Below are 16,791 nucleotides of genomic sequence, written 5' to 3'. Positions count from 1 at the left end.
TGTGATCCTGTGGGTTTTATATGAATAAGCCAGAGAAGAAACTCCATTCATCAATGTAACTCAGCAATAACTCTGTATTTTGTAGTTTTAAAGAGCTATCTGAGACAGAAAAGTGGTGTACCCAGGGACACAATCACTTTAAGTTGGACTTCAACCCAGGTCTTTCATACTTTATACTCTTTATCCACCAAGTCCTAATAGTTCTTCCCTTACAACACTTAAGACAAGATTTAATTTGTAAAAATTTGGTGAGTTTTCAGAAATATTTATTTTTATGGAAGGTCACGTTTCTATAGTAAACAACAATTAGAGTTACCTGCTTAGACTGGTATCATGGCAAGAGGAAAATCTGCCCTTCTTAGATGATGAAAGGAAAACAAAAACAGCATTAGAAGAACAGTAGTATCTTACAGCCCTAGTTTTACAAATCTGACAATGAAACAAAACTTTCCTTATGGAGAGTAGACTTAACCATTTACATCATAATTGAGGTATTATGAAGTACTTCTTTATAATGGGCCTTGGATAGCTACTTGAGGGCAGGGACTTTTATAGATATACCCTCAGCATATAGCACAGTATTTAATACATAGTGATGGATTAATAAATTCTTGTTGATTGATTGATTGAAATTAGTCCAACCTATGGCAAGTAAACAGTAATATCTTAGAGACCTAGTTTTAGAAATCTGACAATGAAACAAAACTTTCCTTATGGAGAGTAGACTTAACCATTTACATCATAATTGAGGTATTATGAAGTACTTCTTTATAATGGGCTTTGGATAGCTATTTGAGGGCAAGAACTTTTATAGATATACCCTGTGATGACTTAATAAATTCTTGTTGATTGATTGATTGAAATTAGTCCAACTAGGGCAAGTTTTGGCACAGCATGATCTTAGTCCCTAGAAAAATCCATTTTCATGTGAAACAGAAAAGCTATTAGGACCAATTTTTTATACATTACTGAAATTTTATTGTGAAAGAGAAAACATAAATGAAACACACCAAGAGTGTTCTAAAGTCTACCTTCTTAAACTGTGGATCATGAGATCTCATAATTGAATGTGGGGCTTGCAGAATTATGGCTTATTATCAATAAATGTTTGATTTATATATCTATTTTATATACCTATGTACCAAGGGTCATATAAAAATTTCTTGGATGAAAAGGGGTCACAAGTGAAAAAAGTTTAAGAAGCTGTAGTATGGAGCAATATACAGCAATATTTCCCAAACTTTCTTCTACAGAAGGTGTCATGAGATGGAAATAAGAGATTTACGAGAAAATTTGGATACTTAGTGATATTTTCTTTTTGAAAATATTAAGTAATGAAATCCTGTATGTTTTGTGTACCAATGGAAATTGGTTTTCAAAAGATTTTAATGATAAGGGATGAGGAACTGATTTATCTAATTCCATCCCTGATTCCATCTTCTCTTTTAGGACTTTGTACTAACAACCAATTATTCTTTCTTAGTATTCAATTTCTTATCTCCTCTTTGCTTCCTATGCTTACAAAGGTGCTTTAAAAACTATCTTTAAAAACAATACAAAAACCCCTTCTCTTGATTTTTAAAATTCTAACTAGCTATTATTTCATCTCTCACTTTATTGCTAAACTTCCTAAAAAATTATTTAAAATTAATGCTCCCCTTTCTTTACCAGAAAAGGTCTGGATTCCTTCAATTTCTTAAAATCTTTTTGTATCTCTTTCATATCATTTAAATGTCAAACAAAGGGAGATTTGTTTTTCATCTCTATATCCATACAGCAAATGATGTTAATAACCAAGTCTTCTTCCCTTAGTTTCAGCCAAGCTATAGCTTATTGGTCCTCTTTCTGTTTAGTAAACACTTGGTTGACTTGTTTCCTTGTGCTCTGTCCATGGTTCTCATCTCTCTCTATATAGACTGGTACAAAGGGGAAAAAAAACGTACTGATTCTTGAGGCAGAGGATCTGGATTCTGTGATCTTAGTCAAATACTTAACTTCTTTAAGCCTTGGTTCCCTCACCTGTTAAATTAGGAGGTTGAACTGGATGACCTGTGAGTTCCTTTCCAGATTAAGATCTAAAATCCTGCTCTCCAGATCCTGGCCAATCTTGTTGACTTCCTTGCCTTTAGCTCAGTGGCTTTGCTCTCTAAAGGTATTCTCCCTCTATCTCTTTACCTTGAATTCTTTCTTACTCATTTCTTAAAGGACAACTTTGATCTCAATTCCTCAAGGAAGCCTTCCCCGATGCCCTCTGATCAGCAATGATCTTCTCCCTCAGAGCTCAAAGAGTACTCTGTGTCACAACTCTTTAATGCACTAATAAAATGTCATGCATTATAGTTGATTTTTTTTATCTCTTATAGAATATTAACTCCTTGAAGATAGAAAAAGTAGCTTATTTCAATTTTGTTATTCTCCTTGTCTCAGTGTTCTACACACAATTAAATGCTTTGTAAGTGCTTTTGAATGACTAAATGGTTCATTAATCATTTCCTATCATTCTCCATTACACCCACATACATAAACATTAGTTTATAGACTTTAAAAACTTCTATCAGAAAATATTAATGTCACCAGATTAAGTGTGGTGAATTATAGAGAAATAGAAACAACTGTAATATGCATATATATTTAAACAGAGCTGCTAGTCCTCCCTGTAAAATCTGCTTGAGACCATAAAACACTTTTCATTTATGGAATGGAGGCCCCACACGAGGATGGATTTTCTCAGAAATTTGACAGAGGAGGATGGGGGTAGTGTAGTGATAGAATTTCTCTTGAAATTTGTGTCTGAAATGAGTGGGAATCATGATTTGTACTTTGTGATCCAAATACATTTTCCCTCATTCCTGAAATGCCATTGCTTCAAACACTCTATAGGTTAAAATGATGATTACAGGACTACTTGCAGGAGCAAGAGACTTGGAATAGATGATACCAGAGATCCTTTCCAGCCCTACCATTTTACAGGCAGTTCCATGACCTTTCAATGACTTTCTGACAAAAGAAGAAAGACTTGAACCTGTGATTTTATAGGTATAGAGAACAGTGAGAAAAATCCCTCTACTAATGCAAGTTAAAGTCTTCTCTTTAAGAGCAGTGGAGAAAAGGTCAGTGGGAGAGTGGACTTAAAGGACTTGCTCAGGGTCATACAGCCAGTATAGGTCAGAGGTAGAATGAAACCCAGATCTTTCTGGCTTTGCCTTCACTCCAGTGAATATCACCCCCACCTTAGCCTCCCATTCTGATCATGGTATATCTATAAAACTGAAGATACTCCATGTTAAATAGTCATAATTTATTTATAAGCAAAGGAAAGGAAAACAGGATTACCTACACAAGGAACTACGTTGATTTAAAATAAAGCATATTATTAAAAGCTGAGATGTAAAAGGAATCATTCTCTCATGCAATATAAGAAAATAGACACATAGAGAGTATTTCATGACCTAAATAATCCAGGATGACAAGTGAAGACTCAGGATGAAGACTGCTAAAAGTCAGACTCTGGCCAGGAGCTGCCAGCACTGCTGAATTTTACTTTTCCTAATTAACAATTTTTAATGAAACAGTGCATATAACTAGTAAGTAGACAGGCTTCTGGAAGTCCCATGCTGGACTGTGTTAAAACCAGAGGCTAAACAGATGCTTCAGTTGGAATTATACCAAGGAGATTCAGGCGCAGGGACAAGAGTTAATGTTGAAACCTGTATGACTTTTAGATGTTTAAAAGCTGTAAACAAGAAACAAATATTTAGATCACCTTAGTCCATCTTTGATGAATGACTTTAATCCTTTGATGTATTATCCAAAAATACCCCAGAGAAACCAATTTAATATAAAATTGTGGACAATTCATTCATGATCTATTGATCTAGCACATAGTTTCATATATAGTAGTTGGATGGGATCAATCATATTTGTATTACCTACTTCACAAGGTTGTAAGGATCAAATGAACTAATGTATACAACAGACTTTACTATTAAATGTCAATTGTTATTGTTTGAACTTGTGATATCTTCTGGCTAAGGAATTTCTAGCATGAAAATTACCTCCACTGATTGAGATAGGAAATTCCCCTACAACTTAATATTCTTGGAGAATTGTTGAGGGACAGTGGAAAAAGTTTTTGAATAAATGTTTGAATTGATAATCTTGTTACTTTGGGAGTTCAAGAACATTTTATTAAGCACCTACTTATAGGCAGACAACTATCCATAGTAAGAGGGTAAACAAAAATAAATAAGATGCACTTTTTACCCTTGAGGAAGTTAGAATCTATTAATGGGACAGAAGACATATGCCCAGAGAAGTATAATATAAAATGAAACATGATAAGTGATAGTTGAGGTCTAAGGAAGGAAATATAATTTCTGGCAAGATGGATCAAGAAAAGCTTAATAAATTCTCCAAGGGGGAGCCTTCCTTGCTTTCTCTGGACATGATACCAGTGGAGTGCTTGGTCAACCCACAGTTATCTGTCACACTCATCAAGTGATCAGGTCATTTTTTTCTTTTAATGTATTTCTATAATAATGTCTTTACTTTTCTCTTCCTTTAAAATTCCTTATTTTTTTTAATTGCAGTGAGCTCATGACCTTAACCTCTCTTAACCTCTTTATGATATCAATTTTCTGTTCTTTAAAGATTATGTCTTGTAATTATCTAACAACCAAAAATGCTCGTATTAAAAAGATGAGACTTTATTTCCAGGAATTGTTTGGGGTTATTAAAGGAGTTTTGAAATTTCCTAAAGGCCATCCAGCCTATATTCCTCCTCATGTTTAATTCTGAGTCCAACTTGTCCATTTGTATCATTCCTGATATACATGCTAATGGAAAAACTATAGATTATCCATCCAACTGCCTGTAATAATCTGATCAATAGAAATTCTTTATCCAGTTGGTTTTTACTGCATGGATGATAAGACCAAATTCTTTTGACTGATTATGGATCTCTTCTAGGAGACTACAGCACTCAAGGGCTTAATGCAAAGCTCCATTTGCAAGTGGAAGCATCTAGAAAACCTTACCTTCCATAGGAAAACTTTTCAATTTGAATTCTGAGATTGATTTCCTCCATCACATCGAACAACTTACATGGGCATCTATCTCCTTGTTTTTTTAATTAGAGGGGTGTTGAATAGGATTATTTCTATTACATATTTCAAGGCTTCTTGAATTAAATTTGAAATATGGATGAGTGATCCCTGGTTAGAAGGGACCCCTTAAGGTGTTGCTTGCTCTACCAAATTAATTTTATTCTCTATTAATAAGCAACAATCCCTGAGTGTTCTTTGCATCTTTCTTTCAATTGTGTGATGTTCAAGAGGTAGCCTATTGTGCAAATTAAAGACAAATATGGGAAGAGGACAAGAAGAAAAGTGAGAAATATCTGTAGAGATTTTTATAATGAACATTTCTTACTGTCAGGCACAGTAGAGCCAACTCATTTGGACATAACAGATGTGATTATAGGGAAGGTTGAAACAGCACTAAAGGGAACAAAAATGGGAAAAGCAGTCATATTACAAGTACACAAAGAGAATCTCTGTTCTCGAGGTGACTCAGTTGTGAGAGTGTTCAAGGATGAATTCTTGAATTATCTGACAGAGAGGAACATATAAAAATGTGGAAAAACATCTCTAACTTTATTAGTACCATAGCAAAGTAACAGAAAGGACATTAATAACTAGAACTACAAACCCACATTTCTCCTTTTCCAGCTATATACAATTTTTATGAGGCAGACATACATGCATTGAGAAGCATCCTTAATGAGGACATTATTAGGAAACAGGCAGAAATTCACAAGCTCTCTCTCTCTATGAAAATATATGTTTGTATACATATACATATTCATTATATAATGCATGTTTTATATGTGCAGGCATATACACCACCCAAATAGACAATGTGTTTGCATATTAAACCTGTACACACATGAACACATGTATACATACATGCATGTGCACACTTGCATGCACATATAAGTGTATTATACCACATGTATGTTTGTATGTGTACAAATATACAAACATGATTGACAGGGATAGGAGCTTTGAAACAATTGTAATATCATTGTAGGTGCCTGTTTTTTGGTTTTTCCATCTGATCACTGCTTTATCATAAAATCCTGGTTACTCAGCATTTACTAGGGAAGACCAGACTGAAGCTTAGTTTGCCAGAGAAAACCAAACAATTCTTATTTACCAAACTGCCAAAATCCTATCATTGCAATTAAGGGGATAGGCAATTAACTGTGTCTTAATTACAGCAGCTGCCACTTCATCTGAATGCTGTAATTTGCAGAGAAAATAGGGAAAACTTTAAATTAATGTGTGTCTTTAAACAACAGAAAACATTGCTAGAGTCTAAAGAAAATTATCAGTGGTGGACTGTGAGAGACCTCCAAAAAAGTGTCATTGATGTAAGATGTACTCATGGGACAAAGATGATTTCCATTCTCTTTGTCAACTGCGGCATTCTTATTAAATTCTAGACTGGCATTATTATCTCATTTGTTTCCATCTAATTCATTGATTTCTGAGTCAATATCATCTGTGAAACTAAGCTCCTCACACCTGCCATCGGAGTTGTATTTTATTTTATTTTATTATTCCCCCCACCCCCCTGAAGCTGGGGTTAAGTGACTTGCCCAGTGTCACACAGCTAGGAAGTGTTAAGTATCTGAGATAACATTTGAACTCGGGTCCTCCTGAATTCAGGGCTGGTGCTCTATCCACTGCGCCACCTAGCTGCTCCCTAGAGTTGTATTTAAAAAAAAAAAAAAAAAAACAAACCTATTTAAAACAAAATTCTTGTACAGAAATAGGGACAAACTTCTGAAATAGAGGATTTTAGAGGAAATGTAAGAAGGCATATCAGTGCCTTTTATGCAAGCCTCAAATTTAATCATGTCTATGACAACACCTAGATTATTTATGCAATAAGTAAATTTATTCAATGGTGCAATAAATAGACTGCCAAACTTTGAATTAGGAAGACATGAGTTTAAATCATATCTCCAACAGTTATCAGCTGTGGACCTTGGGCAAGCCATATAATCTTTCTGGGCCTCGATTTCTCCTTTGGTAAATTGAAAGTAATAATATACTCTGCCTCAGAGGTTTGTTATAAAGATCAAATAAAGTAATTACATAAAGTAATTTGTAAGCCTTAAAGAGCTTAAAAGTGCTAGCTATGCTTCTCCTTTTTCTCATCCTCTTTTCCTGCCTCCACCACTACTACTACTTTCTCCTCCTCCTTCTCCTCTTCCTCCTCTTCCTCCTCCTCCTCCTCCTCCTCCTCCTCCTCCTCCTCCTCCTCCTCCTCCTCCTCCTTTTTATCCTATTCTTCTACTCTTCTTATCTTCTTGTTCTCCTCCTCCTCCCTCTCCTTTTCATCTTCCTCCCCTTCCTCTTCCTTCTTTTTCTTCTGAAAACAAACATTTCTTTATTAAGCGTCTACTATGTTCCAGTCATTGTATTCAGACCGAAGATACAGAGGAAAGCAAAGATACTGCCTGTTCTTAAGTTTAATAGGAGAGATGACATGAAAACAGGGTGTTCTCAAAGAAGACCAAAATGACATTACTATGTTGGAATTGAGGTACAGTTTGTCCAAATGTGGCTGATCAGATCAATGTAAACTCAGAAGACTTACCACAGATTGGGTACAAGTAGTCCATATGTACATCTGGAGTTTTGATGTCTCTAAATTTGTGCATCAAAATTTTTTTCCCCACTTTTTAGCTACTGCAATTCTGCTTCATTCATAGAACACAGTCCTTTCTTTAATACAAACATGTCATGCTAGGTTGTCTGCAAATGATTACAAAGTTCTTCAAAGAGACCTTGAGAGTATCCTTATATCACTTCTGACTACCATGTGAGCATCTGCTTTGCATGAGTTCTTTGTAAAATAGTCTTTTAGGCAAACATATTCAAACAACATGGCCAGCCTATCAGAATTATGTTCTCTGCTTAGAGTTTAAATGCTTAGCAGTTTAGTTTGAAAAAGCATCTCAGTGTCTGGTAATTTATCTTTCCAGATGGTCTTCAAAATCTTCTTAAGACAACTCAAATGGAAACAATTCAGTTTCCTGACATTGTGCTGTTACAGTGTCCAGATTTCACAGGCATACAACAATGGAGTCAGTACAACAGCTCTGTAGACCTTCAGTTTAGTAGTCAGATACCTCTCCTTTCCCACACTTTCCTTCAAAGCCTCCCAAGCACTGAGCTAGCTCTGGCAATACATAAATCAACTCCATCATACATTATGTGTATATTTCTGGAAAGTATACTGTCAAGGTCAATGAATTTATCAACAGCATTCAGAATTTCTCTTTTTATTGTAACTTGTGGTTGTATGGATGGATGGTGTGGTGCTGACTGGCAAAGAACCTCTATTTTCTTGCTGTTAATTGTTAGGCCAAAATTAGCAAAAGTAGCAGAAACTCAATTTATTCTTTGTTATATCTTAGCCTCAGAGGCAGTATTGAGTGCACATAATTTATGAACAACAACAGAAACTGCATTTACCAACTAATTGTCTCTCCACTTTAGTTTTGGCTTGTAGCCTTTTCAAGTTAAATAATTTACCATCAGTGCAGTAGCTGGCTTTCATAATGTTTTCATTCTCATTGAAGACATCTGATAATTTTGCTGAAAACATGGTCAAAAGCATAGGAGGAAGCACACAGACTTGCTCCACTGGTGACTGAGAAAGTGTGAGTGTGTTGTCCTTTATCCAGAACTTGTGTGAGCATGCCATGATGGAATTTGTGTATAATACTGATGAACTTCTCTGAAAGTTCTCTAAACTTTGCCATAATTTTCCACAAGAATTCATGACTGATACTATCAAAGACTTTGGTCACATCAATAAACATAGTGTATAGACCTCTGCTTTATTTCTAGACTTTCTCCTAGAGGTGTTGTGCAATAAATACCCTATCAACTATTCATCATTTGGAAGGCACACTGGTTCTCAGGTAGATGCCATCTTCCAGGTGAAGGATAGCCTATTAAGGAGGATTTTATTAAAAATCTTCCCTGTAGTAATTAGAAGAGAGGACATCCTCCTTAATCCCATAAGTGTTATAGGACAATCACGCATTTTCTTTAACTTTAGAGAGATGGACAGTGAAAACATTTTTGAACTATTGGGAGATAATCTCCTTTTGCCATATTACCTGGAAAATTTCAGCTCACTGTTGTATGAGATCCCCTGCCTTGTAAATCTCAGTTGGAATAGAATCAGCACCAGGTAATTTGACACATGAGAGGACCTTAATGGTATATAAAATCGCTTCTTCAGTTAGAAATTCAGCTACAGAGGGATTGATTTCAACCTGAGGCATATGGTCAATGGCTTTAATATTGAGTAATTATAGCTTGTTGAGGACACTATGGAAGTATCTAAGATCATGTTCTCACTGATGTGGTTCCATCAATACTGAGCAATTGACATTCACCATAGGTTTTTGGCCTATAAATAGCCTTAAGAGCATCATAAAAGCACTTTGGATTGTTATTTTCAGCATAAAATTGAATTTCATCTGCTTTCTTACTGAGACAAGAATCCTGCATCTCTTTAAGCTTCCCTTATACTTGAATTTTGATGGAGTTAAATGCTGCCTTCTTAGAGATGGTTGAAATATCCTGCTGGTATACTCTGTGGAATTTTCATTTTTCATTTTGCAGCTTCTGAATTTCTCCATCATTTTCATCAACCTTGATGTTCACAAGTGTTCTGACCCAGATGAGTAAATATAGTGCTAAAACTGACCTCTCCTTTTCTTGTCTATTGTTGCCAACTGTTTGTTGAACTTTTCCTTTAAGTTAACGATGAACTGTTCCTGCTCTTATCTATTGATATTAAGCCTCCTGATAGTTATCTTATCTTAGGGCTACCATTTTTGTTGAATGTGAATATTTCGTTTGGAGAGGATAAGTTTATGATCAGTCCAGCACTGGGTCCCACACATAACCTTCATCGCTCTCATGTCATTATTTTCTCCTTAAAATGATGTAATCTATGGCTAGAATGATGGAAAGATAATGCAGAATGTTGGAGGGGATGTGGGAAAACTGGGACACTGATACATTGTTGGTGGAATTGTGACTACATACAGCCATTCTGGAAAGCGATTTGGAACTATACTCAAAAAGTTATCAAACTGTGCATACCCTTTGATCCAGCAGTGTTTCTATTGGGCTTATATCCCAAAGAGATCTTAAAGGAGGGATATGGACCTGTATGTGCAAGAATGTTTGTGGCCCTCTTTGTAGTGGCCAGAAACTGGAAACTGAGTGAATGCCCATCAATTGGAGAATGGTTAAATAAATTGTGGTAGATGAATATTATGGAATATTATTGTTCTGGTAAGAAATGACCAACAGGATGATTTCAGAAAGGCCTGGAGAGACTTACATGAACTGATGCTGAGTGAAATGGGCAGGACCAAGAGATCATTATATACTTCAACAACAATACTATATGATGATCAATTCTGATGGATGTGGCCATTTTCAACAGTGAGATGAACCAAATCAATTACAATAGAGCAGTAATGAACTGAACCAGTTATGCCCAGTGAAAGAACTCTGGGAGATGACTATGAACTACTATATAGAATTCCCAATACCCCTATTTTTGTCCACCTGAATTTTTTATTTCCTTCACAGGCTAAGTGTACACTACTTCAAAGTCCGATTCTTTGGTCCGATGTTTGGTCATGTATATATATATATATATGTATATATATATATATGTATATATATATATATATATATAGTATTTAATTTATACTTTAACATATGTAACATGTATTGGTCAACCTGCCATCTGGGGGAGGGAGAGGGGGGGAAGGAGGGGAAAAATTGGAACAAAAGACTTGGCAATTGTCAGTGCTGTAAAATTATCCATGCATATGTCTTGTAGATAAAAAGCTATAATAATTTTTTTAAAAAGGGGGAAAATGATGTAATCTATTAAATGCCAATGTTTCAGTGAGAAGATACCCATGAAATTTTATTGTGTTTATGTAAACATAAAGCAGCATTGGTGATGAGATCATGAGATATACAAGTTTTCAGTAGTAAATGATTGTTGCTGTTTCCAACTCTATTCCTCTTAAGGACCTCTTGGTAATCTGGGCTAATTTTTGCATGAAAGTAACCCAGAATTCTTAGCTTGTTCTCTTTCAGTATATTGATGATATATGATGATGAGTCTCCAGACCTTCATAAAATTTTTCTTTGACTTCGTTAGGATTCATCATGATGAGAGCCTATGCATTGATGATGGCTGCCAGATACTTTCCCACAAATGGTAATCACATTGACAGGAACTTTTTGTTTACTCTTTTTGGTAGGCATACAAGCTTGTTGACTAGGTTTCTTTTCATTGCAAAACCTAAGCCAGTGTCATGATGCTCCTCTTCACTGTGGCTACTTCAGGAAAAATATGTATCCAGGGCATTCAGTGAACAGGCTTTCATTTGCTTGCTTTGTTTCTCTCAGGGCTGATATTTGGATATGATACCTGCTGAGTTCTTTTGCAAGAAGAACTGTTCATCTTTCACATCTGTTGGATTTCATGTTGCCCATAAAGTGTGCACACATTTCATATACCAATGATGAATGGAATCATCTTTGCAAAAGTTTTGTGTAAATATATAAGCATATTTATATATATATGTATATATATACACACACACTACACACAATTCCATATATATACATATAGTGGTGTGTGTGTGTGTGTGTGTGTGTGTGTGTGTGTGTGTGTGTGTGTGTGTGTGTGTATTAACGGCAAGTTGGGTTTCCTGTCTGCTGAGGTATGCAGGTCAGGTTGGATGAAGCAGACAATTTTTAGGACACTTTTTCTATACCCTTTCTCACACTGGGAAGTGAGCAATACCTTAACAAAGACTGCTCCTATCCTCAGGGGGCTGCCAAATTCCACTGCTGTTTCCCTTAGGAAGATGACCCTATGACCATAGTTGCCCACATGTAGGTTTGTGATTACCAATTCCAGTGTATCTTTTTTTATTATTGCTTTGTTACTTTCTTGTCATCATAGAACTTAGAGCTATATAAAAATGGTAAAATGGTATGTGATATCTTTTTATTAGTGCATAAATTGCATTTAAGTGAGGCAGAGTTGGGCAAAGTTATGGGCCTCCTTTTTTCTTTTAGAGTCGTCAAAGTTCATGATGATGGCTAAGAATGCAGTGAATGACTCGGTGTCTTTGTTGTGTAACCGAGCTCTAAGTACTTCACAGCACCTGCTTCGGCTGCCTTCATGCCTTTGGAACAGAATGTTCTCATCCACTCATTCTGCGGGGGTGGGGGGAAAAACTTCTTATATTTAGGGTAGACACCCCTCTCAACCCACTGAGAGGTGTGAGACCTTTCAGTTACCCTCAGCCTGTTTTAGCCCTTCTCCTGAAAGGGTTTACAGGGTTGGGCTTCTGTGATTGCATATTACAACTTTTTGAAGCCATAAATGAGAGTTGGGTGGATTGGGAGGACAACAAAGGGGGAAAGCAGCCCTGAAAAGAGCTCAGTAGCCCCACAACAGAAGTACTAGTCCTTCCTGAATATCCCTAACATGAAAACAACTACATATGATCAAGATATATACAGGATAAAATGAAAATAACAAAGTAGTCTCATCAAGGAAGACTAGGAAAGATTTTCTAGAAAAGATGAGATTTTATTCAAGACTTGAGGGAAGCTAGGATGTGGAAATGAGGAGAAAGAGAATTCCAAGAGGAGAATAGCCAGTGAAAATGCATGCTGTATTTGAGAGATCAAATTTTTTATTTGAATAATAACAAGGCCAATGTCACAGAATTGCAGAATATGCAGAGGGGACTAAAGTGTAAGAAGACTGGAAACATAGGAAGGAGTCAGGTTATAAAGACTTTTGAATGATGTCCAGAGGATTTTTCTATTTATCCTGGAGATAATAGAGAAACATTGTGTGTGTGTGTGTGTGTGTGTGTGTGTGTGTGTGTGTGTGTGTGTGTGAGAGAGAGAGAGAGAGAGAGAGAACAGAGTGAGGGATAGACTGTAGTAGTGAGGCAGGGAGACTAATTAATAAGCTAATGAAATAGCTGAGATGTGAGGTAATGAGGGCCTTGGCAGTGTCAGTGGAGAGAAGAAGCTATATACGAGAGATGTTTCCAGGGCAAAATCAATTTAAAAAATGGCCCTAGGGAATTGTGGAGGGAGGGGAAAAGAAGGGGAGCAGGAACTGTCAAAAAATGTTATAATTATAAAATAAAATAAAAATAAATTTAAAAAAAAAAAAAAAAAAAAAAAAAAAGAAGGGGAGCAGGAAAAGATAGAATGGGGTGGGGGAAGAAGAAATGTAGATAATATTATTATGTGCCTAGTTGATAGGGAAGATGGATTTTGGTAAACTTCCCAGTAATAGGAAAGTTTAGAAAAGGGGGATATTTGTGGGAAAAGATCATTTTAATATTGGACATGCTGAATTTAAAATATCAATTGAACATCCAGTTTGAAAAATTTCATAGACAGTTGTAAATGAGGGTCTGAAGATTAAAGGTAGATAAGTAGATTTGAGAATCATCAGTATAGAAATGATAATTGAATCTATAGGAACTAATGAGGTTACCAAGCAAGATAGGAGAGGGTCCATGACAGAGTTTTTCCGGGACATCCATTTTAAGCATGTATAATCTGGTTAAAGACCCAGCAAAGGAGACTGAAAAGTGACTAGACAAGTAGAGGAGCCAGGATGGAGTAGTATATCAAAAACCTAGAGGAAAGAAAGTAACAAGGAAAAAAAGATAATTGAGAATATCAAGGATACAGAGAAGTCAGGAAGGATGGAAATTGAGAAAATGCTATTATTTTTGACAACTGGGAAATCATCAATAATTTTGAAAAGAGCAACTTTAGTTGAATGATGAAGTCAGAAGCCAGATTTGTACAGAGTTAAGAAAAGAGTGGATATAAGAATGAAATGTAGAAGCATTGTCTGTAGGCATCCTTTTCAAGTTTATTTAGTAAGAGAAGGAGAGATATGGGATAGATGGATTCAAGTGGAGGCTTTTTGAGGATGGAAGAGACATAGCCATGTTTATAGGCAGTAGGGAAGAAGCTAAAAGACAGGGAAAGATTGAAGATAAATGAGAGTGTGGAGATGATAGAGAAGCAATGTGGAGAAGACAGGATGGAATGGAAGCACTTATACAGGTACATTTGTACTTCAGCAAGGACAGGGCAGAGGAGAAGGTAGTAAGGGAAAATGAATGAATGATGTGAGATCGGAGAAGAGGAGAAGAGGGAACTATGAGAGAATGGTTTCAATTTCTTCACTAAAATATAAGAGAATAGGAAGGGAGGAATTAGGAAGGTTGAGAACAACTGAAAAGGTTTGGAAAAACCACTATGGTGAGTAGGATAATGAGCCACGATAAAAGGCTTGCCTTGCTGCAGTGAGAACTCAGTTGATATTAGGTCACATAAGAGAAGAGAACAGTATAAAATGGAAATGGCTCACCAAAGGGTCAAGATAGTAGAGGGATGTGAGTGTAGCCAGTGCAAGATGGTGACTAGGGGAAAAATAGAGATCACAGTGAGGATAAAAGAATTTGGGGTTGCAAAGTAAAGGGAGAGAATAGAATCAACAGATTGTCATTAGAAAAATAAATTTCAGAGTTTATGAATGAAGATATGGTACATTTGTGGTTGATGGCAAGATTAAGACCATCTCTGTATGCAGCTGAGGTGGGATGGTACATGAGTAATGAACAAATTGATAAACTGGGAATTTAGGCTTTCTGAGGGAATATCAATATCAATATCTATTTATCTATCTATCTATACATACATATATATACACACATGTATATTTATATGTTGAAGTTCCCTAATTTGAAGGCAGGAATTGGAGAGGAAAGATTGTGAACCAGGAACTTAATTCTTTGAGAAAAGAAGAGAAACAGTAGATACTGGTTATTAGAATTTAAATTTAGTAGTAGATATGGATTGTGTGAAGTTCCAAGGAGACGAGGTTATAGTGTAGTGGTGGTAAAAAGACAATCTGAAAGTAGCAATGGGGAATAGGGAATGTTTAACTTCCCCACCTTGACTAGTAATCTGAAGATGAGATGGAGGGGAGAAATGAGTAAAAGTGTAGTTAATGTAGAATGAATAACTGGGGAGACTGTGTCACAAGGAAGGATTCAGGTTTCAGTGAGAAGAGAAGATAGAAGGAGTTCCTAGGGGAAAAAAATTTAAGGTGAAAGCAAGTTTGTTAGTAATGGGACAGGCATTCCAGAGAGCACAATGGAAAGACCAGGTAGTTTTGGAGTAGGATATTGGCCTGGGGAGTTGGATTAAGTGGGATAGGAATAAGAGAGTTAGCAGTGGGAAATGGAGAAAAGGATATAAATGATGATAGCCAAGGGTTCAGAATCACTGGGATAGGCAGGTATCACTGGCAAAAAATTGTTAATCATTGAGGAATGATTTTTATCTCTTCATCCTGAAGCTCACTCCAACTCTGGAATTCATACATTAGAAATATCCTTCAACCCCTTGACCTTTCCCTTTATTGGATGGCTTGTCTTAGAACCTCTATTTAAGAAGGGTGCTCAGCTATGTCTTTTTCCTTTCCAGGTTGCACTCCAAACTTTTTCTGTCCTCCCTCTGTCCAGAGTAAATTTTCTCTCTCACCCCTTTCTGCTCTTTTTGTGCATGTGTGCATGCATGCGTGCATATGTGTGTGTGTGTGTGTGTGTGTGTGTGTGTGTGTAGTCTTCCACCATTAGAATGTAAGCTCCTTGAGGGCAGGGGTTGTCTTTCATTTTGCTCCTCTTTGTATTCCCAGGATTAACACATTGGCTGGCACTTAGTAAATACTTAATAAATTCTTGATGACTGACTGACTGACTAATTATTACAACTGACTAATTATTACACAACCATCCTGTGAAGATTTCCAAAAATCCGATACTGAGTGGATCTGTGATGTGGACATTGTCTTTAGCAAAACATATAGCAGTAGACATATTCTCTCCTAATCAGTGCTTCTCCTATTCACTGTTCTCATAAATCTGTCAGGGGACAGGAGGGACACCCAGTTGTAGGGAGGACACCTCCTTGGGTTTTCTTAGTATTGAGTGAATATCAGTGTGGCAGTAGGCTATCTGTTGGTTCTTCTTTCTATCTGTTGGTCCATGTTTTTATGGCAACACATTTCTACAGTTATAGCCTTTATACCTTTATACCATAATATATGTCATATATTGTTATTCTACTTTTATAGATAAGGAAACTGAAACAGTGTTACTAGCCAGCAACTAAATTGTAGCCCAGGAAGAACAGAATCCACTTAATTAGTGGAGGTTGGCTCAGAGAAAGTTCAGCAATTTTAGAGTATTTTTCTGAAAATAATCCAACTCTAAAAATGATTCCTCAGTAAAAATCAAACAGGATCTTTCCAGAAAAGAATAAGCAATGACAAGATTTAGTAAAAAAAAAAAATAATAATTTTTTTGCGTGATGGAATTCAAAGAAAAATAGAGCATATTACAGATTTAGAGTTGGAATGAAACTTCAAGATGAATTGATTTTTTTGATTATAATTGCCTTTCAAGTTAGAATCCTTTCCCAAATCTTTAACACAACTTTATTTATATTCTGCTTCTACTGAATGATGAAACTATTAGGGAATGTCCTTCACAAACTATTCCCTTTTTCTGTCTCTTTCCTTCCTTCCTCTCTCCCTCCTTCC

The 16,791-nt window shown here is 36.1% G+C and overlaps 1 protein-coding gene across 2 annotated transcripts in view; it reads right to left on the bottom strand.

The window, feature by feature from the left end:
• Positions 1–642, bottom strand: part of SPMIP3 (sperm microtubule inner protein 3) — a 34,746-nt gene extending 34,104 nt beyond the window's left edge. For both annotated transcript variants that reach the window (XM_074262541.1, XM_074262542.1), the window contains exon 1: positions 317–642. The gene's annotated coding sequence lies outside the window, so the exon portion shown is untranslated. The remainder of the gene's footprint in view (positions 1–316) is intronic.
• Positions 643–16,791: the final 16,149 nt, after the last annotated feature.

Source organism: Sminthopsis crassicaudata, chromosome 4 (assembly GCF_048593235.1).
Source record: "Sminthopsis crassicaudata isolate SCR6 chromosome 4, ASM4859323v1, whole genome shotgun sequence".
Taxonomy (NCBI): Eukaryota; Metazoa; Chordata; class Mammalia; order Dasyuromorphia; family Dasyuridae; genus Sminthopsis; species Sminthopsis crassicaudata.
The sequence above is the reverse complement of the archived record's forward strand: the minus strand, read 5'-3'. Positions and strand labels throughout refer to the sequence as shown.